The 17,846-nt window shown below is 50.0% G+C and overlaps 1 pseudogene; it reads right to left on the bottom strand.

Moving 5' to 3' along the window:
- Nucleotides 1-7,969: 7,969 nt before the first annotated feature.
- The window catches only part of LOC142439337 (tRNA (cytidine(32)/guanosine(34)-2'-O)-methyltransferase pseudogene), a 95,351-nt pseudogene continuing 85,474 nt past the window's right edge, over nt 7,970-17,846 (bottom strand).

The following is a 17,846-nucleotide window of genomic DNA, read 5'->3' as shown; positions in this document are numbered from 1 at the left end:
GAGGAACACAGAAGAATCCACACATTTGAACAGCGGTGTTGGCCAAGAACTGTGACCTTGTACACCTGAAGGAAATAGCTGAGCTGGAGGACACGCGCTGGCATTGCTGTGATCTGCCAGAAGGAAAGTCACCGACGGCAGTAACAGTACATCACTGTGCCATTGCAGTGGGGGAAACACATTAGTTGGAGGCTGTCCCTTTCCAATTTCCCGAACGTAATGCGCAAGAATCAACTATTAAAACAAAACGACAACCAACACAAAGCCGCATCTGAATGACTTCATGAACCACAGGAGACCAGAGCACATTAACAGCAGCACGTTCAGACAGGGAGTCGCTCCTCTTCACAGGCTCGTTAGGATGTAAAATGAGTTTCTTTGCACATTAGCACCCTAAACACACCCTGCAATGAAAAGATTAAAATAATTTATGGAGGCTGGTTCTCGCTCTTGAAATTCACAGTCAACTGGTTCCACTCTTCACTCCCCCGAAAGTCTGCGAGTTGCAAACCCCTTTGATGGGCTAGTCCTGCTCTGGAGGGCAGTGCACCCCCTCTCCCGGCGTCTACAGGTCAAGGCTGAGTGTCTGGAGCAAAGCTCGCCTTGAAAACAGCATGCAAGCAGCAGCGGCTACAGCACTACGCTCTGCCACAGGACGGGGAGCAGGACGGAGCCGGGCCCGCGCATGCGTGGGTGCGCCAAGAAAAGGGACGTACTCAAGGGCACCTAATGACAACAACAACCTGTTTTTACTTCCAATGCCAGCTCTTCACACCAGCATTTCATTTCAAACCTCGGAGATGGAATTCCCAACTTGCAAAAACTGGCAGGATGCTCGCCCGGCTTCCGTAGGGTATTGCAGCGCCTGCTCCCATGTATTCAGAAATAAACAAAAGACTTCTGTAACTGGATGGACTCCTTCTCCGGGGGGGGGGGGGCACTTTCCCCGCTTTGGCCTGTCAATTTGACCTGAATTTAGGTTCATGACATTTGCTTGGAAGCCCAAACTCTCTTGGCTTCATTAACTAAAAAGCAAAAAGTTACATCTATGGAAACATTGACACGTGGATTTTTAACTGTTGATTATTCAGTGTGTGGTGTGCTTAAGGAAAGTAGACTAACATCACAGAGAGATCGGCATTGCAATCACACTAAATGATCCTCAGACAGTTTGGAAATCTGTGGCATGGACATTGGAAGTCCTTCAGTGCTACTTGTCCACGCTGACTCCAGAGGGAGGCGTTTGAGTGCCCAGGGAATGAAGACATCTCTCCTGCTGGATCCATGTCATCAACCTGCTGTTGTCTGCAGAGGAGTGTCAGTCTTTCATTACGTGGTCCCAACGTCCTTATTGACTAAGTGTGCCAGGCTCTGGGGAGAAAGCAACAGTGTTTTCCTAAGAGCGGGCCCAAGGGCCAAGACTAAAGGATTCTAGATTTGCGCCTTCCATTCCTGCAGTGCTTCCTAACAAACCGAGCACTCTCCTTAAATGATTCCTTTGAGATCATAAGGCATTTGGAAGGCTGAAAGTCTAAAATTGTAAGCAAAGGAAAAGGAAAAGAAATTGGCATTGCACTGTAAGCCACCACCAATTCGGCTGCTTGTTATTGTCCTTAAATAGATCTATGGGACCCTGGCGGCATAGTGGTTACGTATTGGACTGTGATCAGCATGGCTGGAAGTTCAAAACCACCAGCCTCTCCAAGGGAAAAAGATGGGTTTTTCTACTCCCGTAAACAGTTACAGGCTCGTATACCCAGAGGGGGTTCACTATGAGTTAGCATCAACTCGATGGCAGTGAATTTGGATATATGTATTTGAAAACGCACAGCCATTGAGTTGGCCCCAGCTCCTAGGGCCGCAATGACTTGGTATCGTTAAGTACAGCCCTCATTTGTGACCCAATGGACAACAGAAGTGGACCCTGGCCGGTGCTGCACCGTCCTTGCCATAGTCGCTGCGAAGGAGCCCGTGCTTGCAGCCTCTGTCGATCCATCTTATTGAGAGTCTTCTCCTTTGTCACTGCCAGTCTCCTTCATCAAGCACGATGCTCTTCTCCAGGGACTGGCCTGTCCTCGTGCCAGGTCCAAAGCATGGGGGCCAGGTCTCGGCATGCAGACATGTGCCAGGTAGCGTCGGCAATGCAAAGGGTTACTTACCTGCAAGTAATGGCGATGCTACCGTATTGATTCTGCTGTTTCAGGTCAGTGAACACCAGGCTCTGGGCTTTGAGTCGCCTGCTAACAGAGACCTCTGTGCTAGGTGACTGTCTTCTGATTGCAGACACATCTGAGTGGCAGTTGTAATCACAGAAATTCGGCAACATCTTCCCAAAGGGGCGCAGATACCCAGCTCCAGGTGAACACACCCCTCACATGAGAGTCGCGAGCACCATCCTGAGCAGCAGATTAGCTGAGCTGGTGCAGGGCTCCGATGCTGAAAAGCGAAGGTGCTACCCCGGAGAGCTGAGGGGCTCCCTTGAAGAATGGAAGATGAGGGATCCCCTGCCCGTCACTGTCACTACTGTACGTCACGGTGACTCCTCTAGTCTCGTGACAGGAATATTGAGCAGAGCCCATCAGAGGGTCGATCCGCGAAAGCACAGTGCTGTTGATCTTACACCTACCCAGAGGCTCAGAGAGAGCACATTAGAGCTCTTCAGTCAGTGCCTTTGCTTCCAGCCATGACATGCCCCCTCAAATGGCCTTTCCTGAGGGGAGGGGGAGAAGGAACATTTCTCCCCAAGGGAGACTCAATGGCTTGGTTAATTCAAAAGGGTTTGAATCAGCGGCTCAGTCGCCCGGTGAGTCATCCAATGTGTTGGCTCCTGCCCCTGAAGGTGTTTGACTGACTGCTCACCTGAGACATCTGCTGTCTGGTTCCAGATGCCCAAATCGCCCACCCACGAGAGCTTCTGGGGTAACACTTCCTGTTGACTCACACCCAGGGTAGACACCCAGGAGGAGCCCCTTGGAACGTGTGCAGTGCTCAGGGCTGGGATGTCAGGGTGACTGCGCTCCCTCACCCCCCAGGACTCACAGAAGGAGAGTGAGTCAGGGCACGACACAGCCGGGAAGGGCAATGGTTGTGATGTTACCTGGTGTCTATGTAGCCCCTGCTCTGCCATCTCCAGGGCTCCGCTCCCCTGACAAACCCCTTCAGTGACTGACGTAATGCATGGCAGGAACCATTTCACGAGGAAGCTCAAAGGTGCAGGGGAGCTCCCTGGAAAAAGCAAGAAACCATGGTCATCCTGCCAGCGCCAAGTCAGAGGGACCCTACAGGAGAGTGTGTACTGACCCATAGCGCTTCCAAGGTTGCAAAGCTCTGGAGATGCAGACCGCCTCCTCTTTCTCCCAAGGAGCAGCGGGTGGATTTGAACCTCCAAACCTGTAATTGACTGCCAGGTGCTGCACCGCTGAGCCACCAGGGCCTCCGTGACACAGCCCATAATGCCGACTGTGTTCTTTATTTTAAACCTGCTTCCATGTGCATATATGATTTTGAAGTTTTGGTCAATGTCTGCAAAAGACCCTGCTGGGATTTTTACTGGGACTATAGAAAATTTAAAGATCAGATTGGAGAGCATTAATGTCCGACCAAGATTGAATTTTCCGCTCCGTGAATATCATTTCTATTTCTTTTGACTTCGAGCTGCTTACATTTCTTTGGGGATCTTTTGGGGGCTTTAGGGTTTTGTTTTGGTTTGGGTAGTCGAGTTTTGCATACAGTTTGCACGTTTCTCCCTCGGTGTCTCATTGAAGTGCGTCTTTTAAGTGGTTGTGGGTGTTTTATTCCTGAGGCGTTGCTAGACTTCTGTGAATTATTAGCAAAACTACCCAGACCCCGGTTAATGAGAAATGTTGTGATCTCTGAAGGGAATTGCGAATAAGGTTCCTTTAAATTAGCCAAACCACAAAGTGAATTACATCACTTCATAATTGCTATTGCTACCAGGAAGGAGGAAAAAATAAACGGGCAGTGAAGTTTCATATGATAAAATTTGTTAGTAAACAATTTGCAAGCATATCCAAACTCCTTAACAAAAACTGGATCTGTACCACTGCACTGGAAATAACTGATAGCCACCAACAAGACCTCTCAATAGCTGGTGGTTAGTTCTTCAAGTTCTGTGTGGACAGTTAGTGCTTCATGGATGAAATCTTCAATATAAAATTTTCATGGAGCCAGATTTATCCAGCAGGATATCATTTTAGTAAAAATATATACACGCAACTTTAAAAAGACAATATATAACTGGAAGAATTCATAAATTGTTAAACGACACGGCATTCAAAATTGATGGAGGAATTGCCTTGGTGTAATGAAGCAAGCTCCGGGGAATTGTTTATCAATAAGACTTCTTCAGTGTTGTTGCAGACCTCGTGAAAAGGTTACAAGTTAAAGATAAAACCCAAGCATTCTTCAAATTAAAACATGTGTTGACACCCCTAAAGCTGCGCCCTGGAATGGAACTCACACCCCACACCCCCACCGACCCCGACTCAACTTTTGAACAAATACTGTCATTGTGTTAGGTGTCATGCAGTGGTTTCTGACCCGTAGCGACCCGATGCACAACAGAACACAACCCCGCTCGGTCCTTCCCTTTGCTGGCTGTTGCTAGGCCTGAGCCCGCTGGGCAGCCCCGGTGTCCCTCCACCATGTGGAAGGCCTTCTCTCTCACTGACCCTCTACTTCACCAAGCTTCGCGGAGCCTGACCGTAGGCACAGTGAGTGAAGCACTGCCCATGCGCACAGTTGGACCTGTGCTTGAGCCGTTGTTGCAGGCCTGGCGACAATGCGTCTCCTGGAGGGCCTTCCTCGTTTCACTGACCCCGCTCCAAGAAGTCAGCTCCTCCCCAGTCCCCGTTCAAGGGCCCTCTCAGCCCAGGGCCACCCCAGCACTATCTCTGAGTACGCCTGCTTCCGTGCCTTAGGCCTTCTGTCTCGGACAATGTTTCGAAGCAAAGCATAAGGTGTTCAGTGGCTTCTGCCGCCAGGTGGGGAGCCCAGTCCTTGTCTGTTCTTAGGCTGGAAGCTCAGCTGTAACCCGTTCACTTTCTGCATCCCTGCTGGCGTGTGAAATACCCGTGACATGGCGTCCGGGATCACAGCAGCACACAGGCCACCACACTGTGACAAGGAGCGGATGACAAACCACAGACAGCTCTGTGGTGAACGATAAGACCCGAGAGGTGTGCCCTGGGCAGCAGCGGCCCAGGGATGAAGCTCCGGAGGCAGCGGGAGAGTGGAAGGACTGAGGGATAAGGGGAGGCGAGCCACACGGGAGGGCGTGGGAACGCACTGGACTGTGGGAAGCAGCGCGGGTGTGGAGTGCAAACTTGTGCCTGAAGCACCATGAAAAAGGTTTGTTCTGTTGTTTGGGGGTTTTGTTTTGTTTTTTATGCTGTCAGGGATTGTAAAAGTAAATAAATACTTTTTAAACCTGAGGCCAGAACTGCTCCGTGAGGCCCTGCCTCCTGCCTCCACTCCTAAATTCTCGTACAGCCACTGATGCCCGGGTTGGCCTCCAAGACCCTGGGTCTGATTTCCCTTGGGTTCATCTCCAGCCAGGAAACAGGGGGGGGGGGCAGCAGAGACACGGGACCCTCTCCTGCCGTAGGGGAAATGGTGGCCCAACCTAGGAACAACTGAATTCAGCCAGCTGGTTAGACGCAAACGCCTAGCAGAGGAGCCTGCAGAAAGGACTCAGAGCTGTCAGAGCCGTTAGGGGCCCCCTCCCCCCAAACCCCCACCCCCACCCCTGCCACTGGTCACGGGCGAGATGATGAATCGCCTCCTCCATGGCCACCGGCCAAGCCCAGGAACGGAGGAGCCCTCCTGGGGACCAGAGGGCTGGTCATGACAGCCGCACGGGCAGCAGCTTCCTGAGTTAATTTAATGTTCACAGGAGCTCTGGCCCCGCTGTTAGGCTCATCAGCCATTCTGAGGCAGAGACCAAAGGACCTGCAGCTCATTCTCGGGAGGGAGGCGGAGGAGGCGGCTGCAATTGGAAAATCGCCATCTGCAAAGTGCATGCTCGAAGGACCTCCAGGAGACTCTCCAAGGTCACAGTCTCTTCACGCCAGTGACAGAGTGGGCTGCAGAAACACCTGACTGCCCGTCTGACTCCCTAAGGAATTCCCCAGTCAATTCATGAGAAAACCGGGCCAGGAGAGAACAGCCCACCACCCCCAGCCCCAGAAGTACCCCCTTCTCCCCCCTGTGAAACTTGGGCTTCACACACACCAAAAAATGATGCACACTCAATTTGTCTCACACCCATTAGAGTTTCCAAGTATATCTGTCCGTGCTGCTGCAATGAATACAATACAACTCCTGAGGTATACGGACTCCTGTGCTCCTGCCTGCGATCAGAATCCAGCCCCTTCGTCCGTGTTGGTAGAAGAGTCAACCACCTTATGTGACGTCCACTAATACGCCCCGCTACAAAAAGGGGCTGATGTGAAGGTGGTCAGGAGGTAGTGGCCCCAGTACCTCGCTCCTGCTTCGTACTCAGGTCTCACTCTGTTCGGGATGAAACCAGACACAGTCAGGTGAGATGCAAGGACCTTCGGGCAATCCCTTTCCCTCCCCGTCTGCGAAAGATGCTGAGCTGAGAAGGCTCAGCCTCAGTTCAATAGCCCACAGTATAGTACACAGTACCGTACTGTACACAGTGAATTGCTCACGTTCCTCCTGAAAGGGGGAGATTGTGGCATTGCCTTGTTACCGTGAGTGCCTTATCTGTGAGGGCCCAGCTGTGCTGAAGGAAGCAGTCCTTCGATGAGCAAACCAGGAGAAGAGTGGAGCACCATTGCAAGTCCCGACTCACTTGAAATGAATCTTTGATGTTGAACCAGGAGAAGAACAGAGCCATGGCTGTTCAAATTATCTGCCTCTTAGAAGTCTTTGTCTTGTGGTATCAACCAAAGGAAGCTACACATCCAGCCAGCATGCAGTCTTCCTTGTCAACAGAGCAGCTGGTGCCACTGCGTGGTCAAATGCCCTTGGAAAATGCAGCTTCAGTTTGCTGGGCATGGACTACGACCTGAGGCCATCGCCAGGCACATTTCCAGTTGGATTTCTATTCTTGGAACTTCTCCAGGGCTGCAGCCTGGGAATCCCCCAATAAAAGGATTTATTTTTTTTAGAGAAAGAAAGGAATTCCTCACAACTGGACCTGCGAGGAACAATGTGATAAACGGAGAAAGGATTGAAGTTGTCCTCGATTTCATCTTGCTTGGATCCACAGTGGATGCTCACGGGAGCAGCAGTTGAGACCATTGGGTAAATCTGCCGCACAAGCACAAGACCTCGTTAGAGTGTTGAAGGACACGGCTGTCACTTTAAGGACAAAGGTGTGCCTGACCCAAGCCAAGGGATTTTCTTACATTCTTTTTTGTTGTTGCTGTCATCGTAATATGTGGGCCTTTTTATTAGTGTGCAAATGACAAGGCCAACAGTGATTCCGAGTAGTAGTATCAGATCGTAAGATACCTGCGCACCTATGATGTAACAGAGAACGCTTGATTTGTGTAGCTGAGCAAGTCTCAGGTAGCACTTTCATTACTGTGATTGATGGCTGGCACCTGTAACTGGGAGTGCATTGGGAATCAGTTATTAAGGAAAATCAAGTTGTCATAGTTTCTTTATCGAGTTCATGAATACCGTATTCCTACGCTGGCTCAGCACCCCTCCTTTAGGGGTCTGTCCTGGACATGATTGGGACACACCTGGAAAGGCGTATCTAGAGAAGAGGCGAGCCCTCACCCTAGATTTCCACCATTGTGCAGGCACTTCCCCGATGTTTCTCTGTTGTTCATGGTCCTTGGAAAGTCCCACTTGGGGCTTCAAGGCACGTTCAGCCGTGCAGATGAAAGGATGGTATCGGGAAGCAAGTTCATCCGTACCGATCCTGGCTCTCCTACAACAAACGGATTCCTAGTGCAATCAGCTTAACGTGTTAAGGCGAACAATTCACATTGCTGTCTTCCACCTCAGAGGCCAGCAGGACGTGGCACAGTGGGTCCGCCAGGCCACGGGGAAGCATGTCCACTGTGCTGAGAGGGGCCCCGTGGGACAACTCTCCTTGGCCAGCTGCCCCTTCTTCTTCAGAGTGCAGGCCTGTTGGTGCAGTGGAGAGATGGGAGGCTTCGTGGGTGGAGTGTTTCTGTACTCAGACCCATCTTCGAGATGCAGTGGGTAACTGCAGTCGGAATCACAGGCCCTCAGGTCCCCACAGGTCATAGGCAAGATGATGCGGTGGGGCCATCCAGCTGGTTGAAATCTGGGTCGTAAGTGTAGGTCAGCAGGCGTTTGGTCAGGTCTGGTAGGAAGCCTGCAGAGAAAAGGGTCATGACCCTGACAGACAGTGCGGGCCTCAATGCTGGAGCTGCAGCTGCCCCCGGGCTTGGCATGCACCACGTCAGAGAAGAAGACATGCAGCTGGCTGTAGAGCACCAGTGTCACATCCTGGCCTCGGAAGATCTTGGCCACAAAGCAGGCCCCTGCTTTCCAAACGTGTGTAGCGATGCTCAGCGTAGCTCAGAGGAGTGGGGCCTGCATGACCTATCCACGTCATGGAGGTCCATCACCTCGGCAGCTCCATCACACACCACCAGGTCTGCAGGGCAGCTCTTGAAGGGCTGGATGATCCCCTTGGCAGAGGACAGCCAATCTTCTGGCTCAGTCCTTGGGTCCAGCTGCCGGGGCTGCACACAGGTCAACAGCCCACACCACACCCAGGTGCCAGCCTGCTGGGTCTACTGCCGCCAAGGCCCAGGCCTGCCTGCTTTCCTGCCGTCCCAGGTATTTTCAACAACCTCTTATGCGTGTGAAAGATGCACAGTGGATGAGGAAGCTCAAAGGAGTTGATGCGTTTGAGTGTCGGGGCTGACAAAGAAGGAAGAGAATGGGGGAATTTCCACGGACTTCTAGAAGAACACACACCTCCGTCTCGGAAGAAGTGTAGTCAGAATGCTCCTTGGAAGGAAGGATGGCAGGACTTTGTCTCTGGTGATTTGGACATGTTGTCAGGAGAGACGGGTCCCTAGAAAAAGACATCATGTTCGGTGAAATAGAAGGGCAGAGAAAGAGAAGACTCTTCACGACATGCATTGGTGCAGCAGCTGCACGGATGATCTCAAACATGGAGCGATTGTGGGGAACGGTGCAGGGAGCTGGGCTGGGCGGGACATTGTCTGTCCTGTTGCCTTATCCTGTGAGTTAGGGTCAACTAGACCGCACACGACGACAGCAACAGATGTGCAAGTCTTCCTTTCTGAGCCTGCAGGATCGCAGCTGAGTCTGCCTGAAACCTCAGTCTTCATCCATCTGCTGAGGGCAATTAACACAGCACGGTGACGCAGCTCACCCCTTCAACAAAGGAAGAGATTAGAGACCCTCCTTGACTCTTATTTCCTATCTTGTGATTCTGGTCAACCCGTGGTCTTGAACTTCTGCAGAACGTAGTGTTGGGCAGAATGGGGGCCCGACTCTCCCTGAATCACTTTCTACCCCAAACACCTCATTCGGCTGCAATGGAAGAGCTAGATTGATCATTCATGCCTTGGGTTTCTTATTTTAACCACATGAGACGGCATGAAGACGTCTAACATGTAGCCAAACCTCAAATAAAAAGCTCACTGCCATCTAGTTGATTCTGAATCCTAGCACAGAGGATAGAGTACATTTGCCCCTGTGTGTTTCCCAGACAATAAATTTTTACAGAAGCAGAAAGCCTTGTCTTTCTCCCATAGTGTAGCTGGTGGTTTTGAACTGCTGACCTTGCAGTTAGCAGCCCACCACCAGGTCTGCAAATGGCTCTTGTGCTCAGCTCCTTGCCTTGCATTGGAATTAAATGCAGTTCACTCTTGTCCCAGTACATCTGACTCCTAGTGGTGCCCTAGTAGAAGTGCCCTGCAGGGTTTCTGAGGATGAATTACAATGGGCTCACACACAATAGCCATTGTGAGGATGATGGAGGACCAGGCAGTGGTCCACATCCTTCTGCCTCAGAATAGTTGTGTTCCATCCTCTCCCCCTTGGCAGTGACCTGAGTCTTGACCCAGGTGCCATCAGTCCTGCTCTGCTCTGAGTCAGTAGCCCGCAGGCACTGAGGCATGTGGACAGCCCAACGGAGGAAGCCTTCGCACGGCTTGCCTATCATCCCTTGTTCTCTGAGCCTCCTTTTGGAGATTGGATGAGGCCGGGTTGACTAGAGACACAAATCCAGTGACACTCATAGATGTGTAAGAGAGAGCTTTAGATCAAGAAATACTTATATATCAGGAAAATATCCCAGCCCCGTCTGGATCAAGTCCATTATGTCTGATACAAGTCCATAAATCCTTCTTCAGACTCACGTAGCTACAGGCAATGATGCCTAGTGCAGGAAGATCACTGGCTGGCCGGTGAATGCGAAGTCTTTCAGATGAAATGGCAGTGGAAGCAGCCCAGGGCTGGTGCAGGTCTCAACGTGACTCTTCAACAGGAGGGTGAAGGCAGAGTGGCCCGCCTCCAGAGAGCCATTGATCTCGGTGGTACCGCCAAATGAGTTCATCCGGCTGTGACCTGATTGACAGGCTAAACTCTCCCCCCACACTTTTCTATCTTCAAGTTGACACCAAATTATGTAATGATCAAAGATATCAAAGGACATTTTTATATAAAACCCAGGTACATGTATATAAGTCACACCAATAAGTATATACAGCTGAACCCTGACTCTAGTGGGTCAGGTCATCATAGGTAATCAGTAGAAGGGACTTCAGAGCCCACCTATGCACCTAAGCTCACTTCCTAATCAGAAAGAGCCTCAGTCTCAGATCAAACAGTTACCACGTCATGGCATAGTGGTGATGCATTGAGCCGCTAACAAGGAGGTCAGCGGTTCAAAGCCACCAGCTGCTCTGAGGGATGGAGAAGGCTCTCTCCTCCCCTAAAGAGTTCATCTCAGAAACACAAGAGGAGCTCTTCCCTGTGCTCTGGCATCGCTCTGAGTCAGCCTCAACCTGACAGCAGTGAGTAAGACAAGGCAGGGGCAGGGGCACGTGGACTCATTTTGTTCTCATAACAGCTTGGGAAGGGGAGGGGAATTCCAATCTCCACATGACAAAGCAACAGCGCACAGGCTCACCCACCAGAAAATAACAAGCCAGGGCTACTGTCAGGTCTTCTGAAGGCTGAACCTGGGCCCTCTTTGCCATGCTGCCCTGTTCCCGTTAGTGTCCTGTGAGTTTCAAAGTCATCAGCCATTGTCTGGCAGAGCTAGGGACTCAACCATGCCTTACCCCCCAGCCTTGTGTCTCTGTCTTTCTGAACCAGGGCCAAGGGAGAGTGTGGGGTTGAATCTACCCTGAGCAGCTCCCCAAGGCTCTGGGGGATGAAGTTTTACAGACTCCTGTGTACAGAGGAAGCAGGACATCCATCTGATGGGCCCTAGTACTTCAGCATCCCCCTTCCCACTCGTTGGGCAAAGTCAAGGTCAGTTCTCCCTCCTGTGTCTTCCAGTTAACTACCCAGGTGGTTGAAATACTGTCAGCAAACAAAGGAACAAACCAAGCCTGGCGCCCTCCAGTAGAAAGGACTCAAGGTGGCCCCATGGGAGTCAGAGTCCAGCAGCTCCATCTGGCGTCTGGAAGCAGATTTTCTTCCAAGGACTTTCTTCAAAGGCATGTCTGAGTGGCCATGACCCATCATCCTCTTGGGTAGTGGCCCAGGGCCTGGCCATATGTACTTATGTATAGTCTACAGTGTGGGCGGTAAAATGAAGCTAACGCCTGGGCCATATTGGGGAGGATGGAGACACAGCACCTCCTTCAGAACTGACTTTGAAGGTCAAGTCTAGAATCTTCTGGCTGTGGTGGTGTTGTTCCCAGTTTTCTTAGGAATGACCCCTCAGCTCTTTTCAGGACAGAGGCTGTAAATTCTATTTATGGCATACGGTAAAGTTCTCTACTTCAAAAAAAAGGGGGGTTGTTTTGGGTGAAGAATTCCTCCTGGGCTGGCCAGAGTCCATGCTGTCACTATTCCATATGTCTATTTCCAACTTGGGAACAATAGAAGAGAAGAAGCCATTGACCGAGCCACTGCCAGTGTCAAGGATGGGCAGGGAGTAAATAGAGCCGCTCAGACTGTTTTCTCCTCAGAGCCTCATCTAGACCTGAGCCCGCTGGGTCTCTCATTGTCTAGGTATTCATCCCTAATACTGCCAGGCCTTCTCGGTGATTAATCTTCTCAGTAGCTATCAGGCTTGGTCATGCTTGCTTAACAGGGGAGATGGGAACAATCAATAGATGAATCACAGAGCTCTGTGCAATTAGGCGCAGAACCAGCGTCCCAGCCCAGCCCTGAACTTGTCTGGCTGTGAAGGTTTGGTTTGCTTATTGGAGTGGAAAAGCTCCCAGTCCAGGATAGGGAGGGTGTAGAGGACAGGGGTCTGATGACCAGGCAGACAGCAATTTGTTGGTCCCAAGGCAGAGAGGGTGATGGCTTCATTCCGTTCTACAGCTTAGAGATGTCGTCGCCCTTTTCCAGCTTTGCCCAGGAGCAGAGGTCGTGAATGGTGTGCATCAGGGTCTCACCCTTTCACTGCCCTGGTTCAATCTGTAGATGGAGAAAACCCCAGGAGAAGCTGGAGTATGCAGAGAAGAACCGCCTCAGGCTGGGAGGGAGGCACATTCACAACCCCTGGTATGCAGATGACACAGCCTTGCTTGCTGGAAGTGAGGAGCACTTGAAGCACTTGCTGATGAAGACCAAGGACTGCAGCCTTCAGTTTAGATCACAACTCAATGTCAAGAAGACTCCCATCCTCACAACTGGACCAATGGGCAACCCCATAATAAATGGAGAAGAGGTTGAAGTTGTTAAGGATTTTGCCTTGCTTGGATCCAGAATCAATGCTTAAGGAAGCAGCAGTCAAGAGATCAATGCATATGGTGGATTAGGTCAATCTGCTGCACAGACCTCTTTAGAGTATTGAAAAGTAAGGATGTTACTTTGAGGACTGAGGTATGCCGGACCCAAACCACGGTATTTTCAGTTGCCTCCTATGCATGTGAAAGTTGGACACTGAATAAGTGTGTTAGACCCGGTTGCCTAGAGAAACCAATTCATTGACACTCGTGTGTAAGAGAGAACTTTATATCAAGAGATAATTATCCATCAATAAAACATAAAACCAGCCTGGTCCAGATCAAGTTCATTAAGTTTGATATTAGCCCATAAGTCAAGTTTTAGCCCACGCATTCCTCTTCAGACTCATGCAGCACAAGCAATGATGCCAAATGCAGGAAGATCACAGGCAGGAGGGTGGAAAGTCCTGTGGATTCAATAACAATGGACACATCTCCAGGGCTCTGGCTGCCATCAGGGGGGCTCCATGTGGCTTGTCAACAGGAAGGTTAAGCAGGGAAAGAGAGTGACCTGCCTCTTCTGATGGCAGAATTAAGAGAGAGGGGGCTACCGTTTATCAGTAGCTTTCAGGCTTGGTCGTGCTTGCTTAACAGGGGGATGGGAACAATCAGTAGATGAATCACAGACCTCTGTGCAATTAGGCGCAGAACCAGTGTCCCAGCCCAGCCCTGAACTTGTCTGTGACCACAACAAGGAACACCGAAAAAGTACTGGCACATTCGAATTGTGGAGTTGGAAGTATGGAACTACCATGGACTGCTCAAAGGACAAGCCAGTCTGCGTTGGAAGAAGTACAGCCAGAGTGTTCTCAGGAGTAAGGATGGTCAGACACGTACTTTGGACATGATATCAGGAGAGACCAGTCCCTGGAAAAGAACATCATTCTTGGTAAAGTGGAGGGGCAATGAAAGAAAGGACAGCCCTCAATGACCATGATGGACACAGTGGCGGCAACCATGGGCTCGAGCATAGGAACAATTGTGAGGATGGCTCAGAACCCAGTAGGGTTTTGTTCTGTTGTACATCGGGCTGCTACGAGTCTGAACCAACTGGAGGGCACCTAAACACAACTGTCTACCATCTATCATCTCTCTATCATCCAATCATTGATCTAATCTTTCCATTATTCTTTATCTACACATGCTTTACCTACGCATACATCTTTTGGCTTCCTGGCTGCCTTCTTTTTTGCACATAGGGTCACTATGACTCAGAACTGACTTGACAGCACCTAACAACAACAACAATGTCTTTGTTCAACTGGTTTACACACCCTCTATTGGAAGCTGCTATATATTGCTCATTCTGTAAGAGACTGGCTTCATCTTTATTGCGCTTTCAACGGGATATACATGCACCTGAGATGCATGAGGTGGAGACTGACAGTCAATGATCAGGACTCAAGTTCTTAGGCTCCATGAAACCCAAACCCACTGCTCTGGAGTTGGTTCTGACTCATGGTGATCCTACAGGACAGCAGAGAACCAACTGCTCCATGGATTTCCCAGACCGAATATTTATGGATGTAGACAGCCTCGTCTTTCTCTTTGGAGTGGCTGGTGAACTTGAGCTTCTGCACTTGCAGCTCGGGTAGCTATGGGATTGACCCAGTGGAGACAATGACAAGCTGAAACATAAGAACAATTGTGAGGATGGCACAGAACCCAGCAGGGTTTTATTCTCTTGTAAATCAGGCTGCTATTGATCAGAATTGATTTGATGGCACCTAACAACAGCTGTCTCTCTATATATCTATGATTTATCTATCTTTCATCCAATCATCTATCACTAATCTGTCTATTAGTCTCAATCTACACATGGAGATCTTTTGGCTTCCTGGTTGCTTTTAAGAAGTTACCTTGCTTTCGCCTTCTCCTGAGGATTCTGGAAACGCTGATATTTCCTCCTTGGAGGTTAGAGACACTCTATCTCTCTGCTCACTCCAAGCAAGACATTTCTGACAAGAAACCACATGAAGCTCACTGAGACAGTCAGAGTTTTAGAGCTAAAGTTGCCATGTGGAGGCTCCTGCCAGCACTGAGATCCACAAGACTTCCCACCCACTGGCCTGTGATCATCTTGCATTTGGCGTCATTGCATGTGTTTTGTGATTCTAAACAGGTCTTTATAAATTGGTATTGAACATATGGGCTAATGTCGGACTTATGTATTGATCTGGAATGGGCTGGGATGTTTTCTCAATAGTCAACTGCTTGTTTATATAAAGCTCTTTCTTATATCCATATGAGCGCCTATGAATGTGTTTCTCTACCCAGACTAACACAGGGAGCAAGCAGAGGTCAGGGGAGGGTTGGTGGTGACCATGCGTGGATACAACGTCTACACTGCACATAATGCAGGCAAAGTTTCCATCTTTTCAACATGCTTAGCACCAAGGTTTAAAGAGCCAAACTCAGGAGCGTGATTTGCCAATATTCATTCTCAAACTCCATGAATACCAAGCTCTCTGGAGCAGGACCCTGGCTGTGAAGTCACACTTGTAATTGAGACTCCTTCTGGGCGTGAAAGAGAAGGCTGACTTTCCATCTGATCCTACAATGATATTTTCCCTTGAACAGATGTGTAGACCTAGGCACTTCGGAGCAGCGTGGTCATCTCCTCACTAAATGCAACCTGTGAAAGGAAGCAGGAGGTGATAGCTCCCACTCTGCATGGCCTGACAGTCCCTTAAACTTCTTTGAGTTGTGAAATCTTCTAGGATCATACTTTTTTTAAGGACATAAGTGATTGAAAGTCCCCTGGGAGCCAGCAACTTAATTCCCTGATTCATTGATGATGTTTGAGATCATCTTGGTGGGTGAAGGAAGCTATCTAGGAGCCATGGATTCCCAGGACCTTTCAGAGGCAGGAAAAGCGTGCTCGGCAGGGGGCAATGTTAGTATGTCAATTCTCAGGACCCCTTAAGGCAGCAGTTCTCAACCTGTGGGTTGCAACTCCTTTTGGGGGGTCCAACAACCCTTTCACAGGGGTCGCCCAATTCATATCAGTAGCAAAATGACTGCTGTGAAGTAGCAATGAAAGACGAGCCAGTCAGGGTGTGATGTAGCAACGATGAAACATACAACTTTCCTAAATGCTTCCTCCCCACCCATTATCATGATCCCAATTCTACCTTACAAATCTGGCTAGACCAGAGGATGTACACAGGTACAGATAGGAACTGGAAACACAGGGAATCCAGGGCGGATGATCCCTTCAGGACCAGTGCAGAGTGGTGGTACCAGGAGGTTGGAGGGAGGGTGGGTTAGAAAGGGGGAACCGATTACAAGGATCTACATATAACCTCCCTGGGGGACAGACAACAGAAAAGTGGGTGAAGGGAGATGTCAGACAGTACAAGATATGACAAAATAATAATTTATAAATTATCAAGGGTTCATGAGGGAGCGGGGAGTGGGGAGGGAGGGGGAAAATGAGGAGCTGATGCCAGAGGCTTAAGTGGAGAGCAAATGTTTGGGAATGATGAGGGAAATGAATTTACAAATGTGCTTTAAACAATCAATGTATATTTGGATTGTGATAAGAGTTATATGAGTCCCTAATAAAATGATTTTTTTTAAAGAAATTTATGTTATGGTTGGGGCGTCGCCACAACATGAGGGACTGTATGAAAGGGTCTCGGCATTAGGAAGGTTCAGAGCCACTGCCTTACAGGAAGCAGATCCTTCTTATGATTTTCTGGGAGGTTGACATCCTGCGCCACACACCTTTTGTCTGATTTTTCATTTCGAAGGGGCGAGGGACTCACTGGACAGTCACAGTCGGCCGGGGTTCTCCCTTTCACAATCCTCATCTCTCCATTCTCCTGAAAGGCAGGAGACCACGAGATGAGAAAGCACACAGAAATGACGAGTGCTCCGACCACCAGTCCTGAAGAGCAGCCGTGTGCCCGTGTCACCTCCTAACAGGCTTGGAGCACCTGCGCCCCTCTCTTCCTCGGCGTTTCCATTCCAGCATCACTGGAGAGTGGATGCTGCTCACGGACCCAGCAGTCAAGAGAGCAAAGGACACAGTGGGTTTGGCTGGTCCACCGCACAGGTCCCTGTAGAGCTTTGACAAGCGAAGATGTTACTCTGAAGTTTCTCTGAGTCAGGGCACTCGACTCAAGCCCTGCTGTTTTCCATCCCTTCCCATTTCCATTCCATGTGAAAGTTAGACATTGAATAAGAAAGACCGAAGAGGAATCGATGTGTTTGAATGGTGGTGCTGGAGAAGAATATTGAAAGGACCGCGGATTGGCCTGTCTTGGAAGAAATATGTCCAGAGTGCTCCTTCAAGGTGAGGACGGCAAGATGTTATCTCACAGGCTTCGGACATGTTGTCAGGAGAGACCGGTGCCCGAAGAAGAACATTATGTTTGGTAAAGTAGAAGGACAACTGAAGAGAAAGGCCCTCAGGGAGATGGGCTGACCCGGGGCTCAGACTTGGGAACAATCACGGGATGGTGCAGGAAGAGGCAGTGGTTCCTTCTGTTGAGCAGAGAAGGTCACGGTGGGTCAAAACGGACTCTATGGCGCTTAAGGACAGCAGTAGACGACTAAGACCACAGTCTCACGTCTGCTCTATCGACCACCTGCCTACCTATCTGCCAACATCGATCTAACCTCTATTTTGCAGTCAGGCAGCTGCTCTGAGTGGATTGAACCCCACACTCTCACTTGGCCCTGTTTCAGACTGACAGAATCACAAAGCTGCAGGGTCAGATCTGGTTAAGTCCCTAGCCTGGGCCAGACATGCTCAGAACAGGCAGTCCTTGTCACAAGAAAGCAGCTGGCCCTCCCTGTCACACCTGCCTCTCGCCCTAGCACCTGCCCCCACCCCCACCCCACACACAGCACTTTCCTCCTGTCCAATCCCTCCAGACTCCCAGACCCAGTACCAAGCTCTCCACACTCTCATGC

Source organism: Tenrec ecaudatus, chromosome 2, assembly GCF_050624435.1.
Source record: "Tenrec ecaudatus isolate mTenEca1 chromosome 2, mTenEca1.hap1, whole genome shotgun sequence".
Classification (NCBI taxonomy): domain Eukaryota; kingdom Metazoa; phylum Chordata; class Mammalia; order Afrosoricida; family Tenrecidae; genus Tenrec; species Tenrec ecaudatus.
This window is presented reverse-complemented; position numbering and strand designations above follow the sequence as displayed.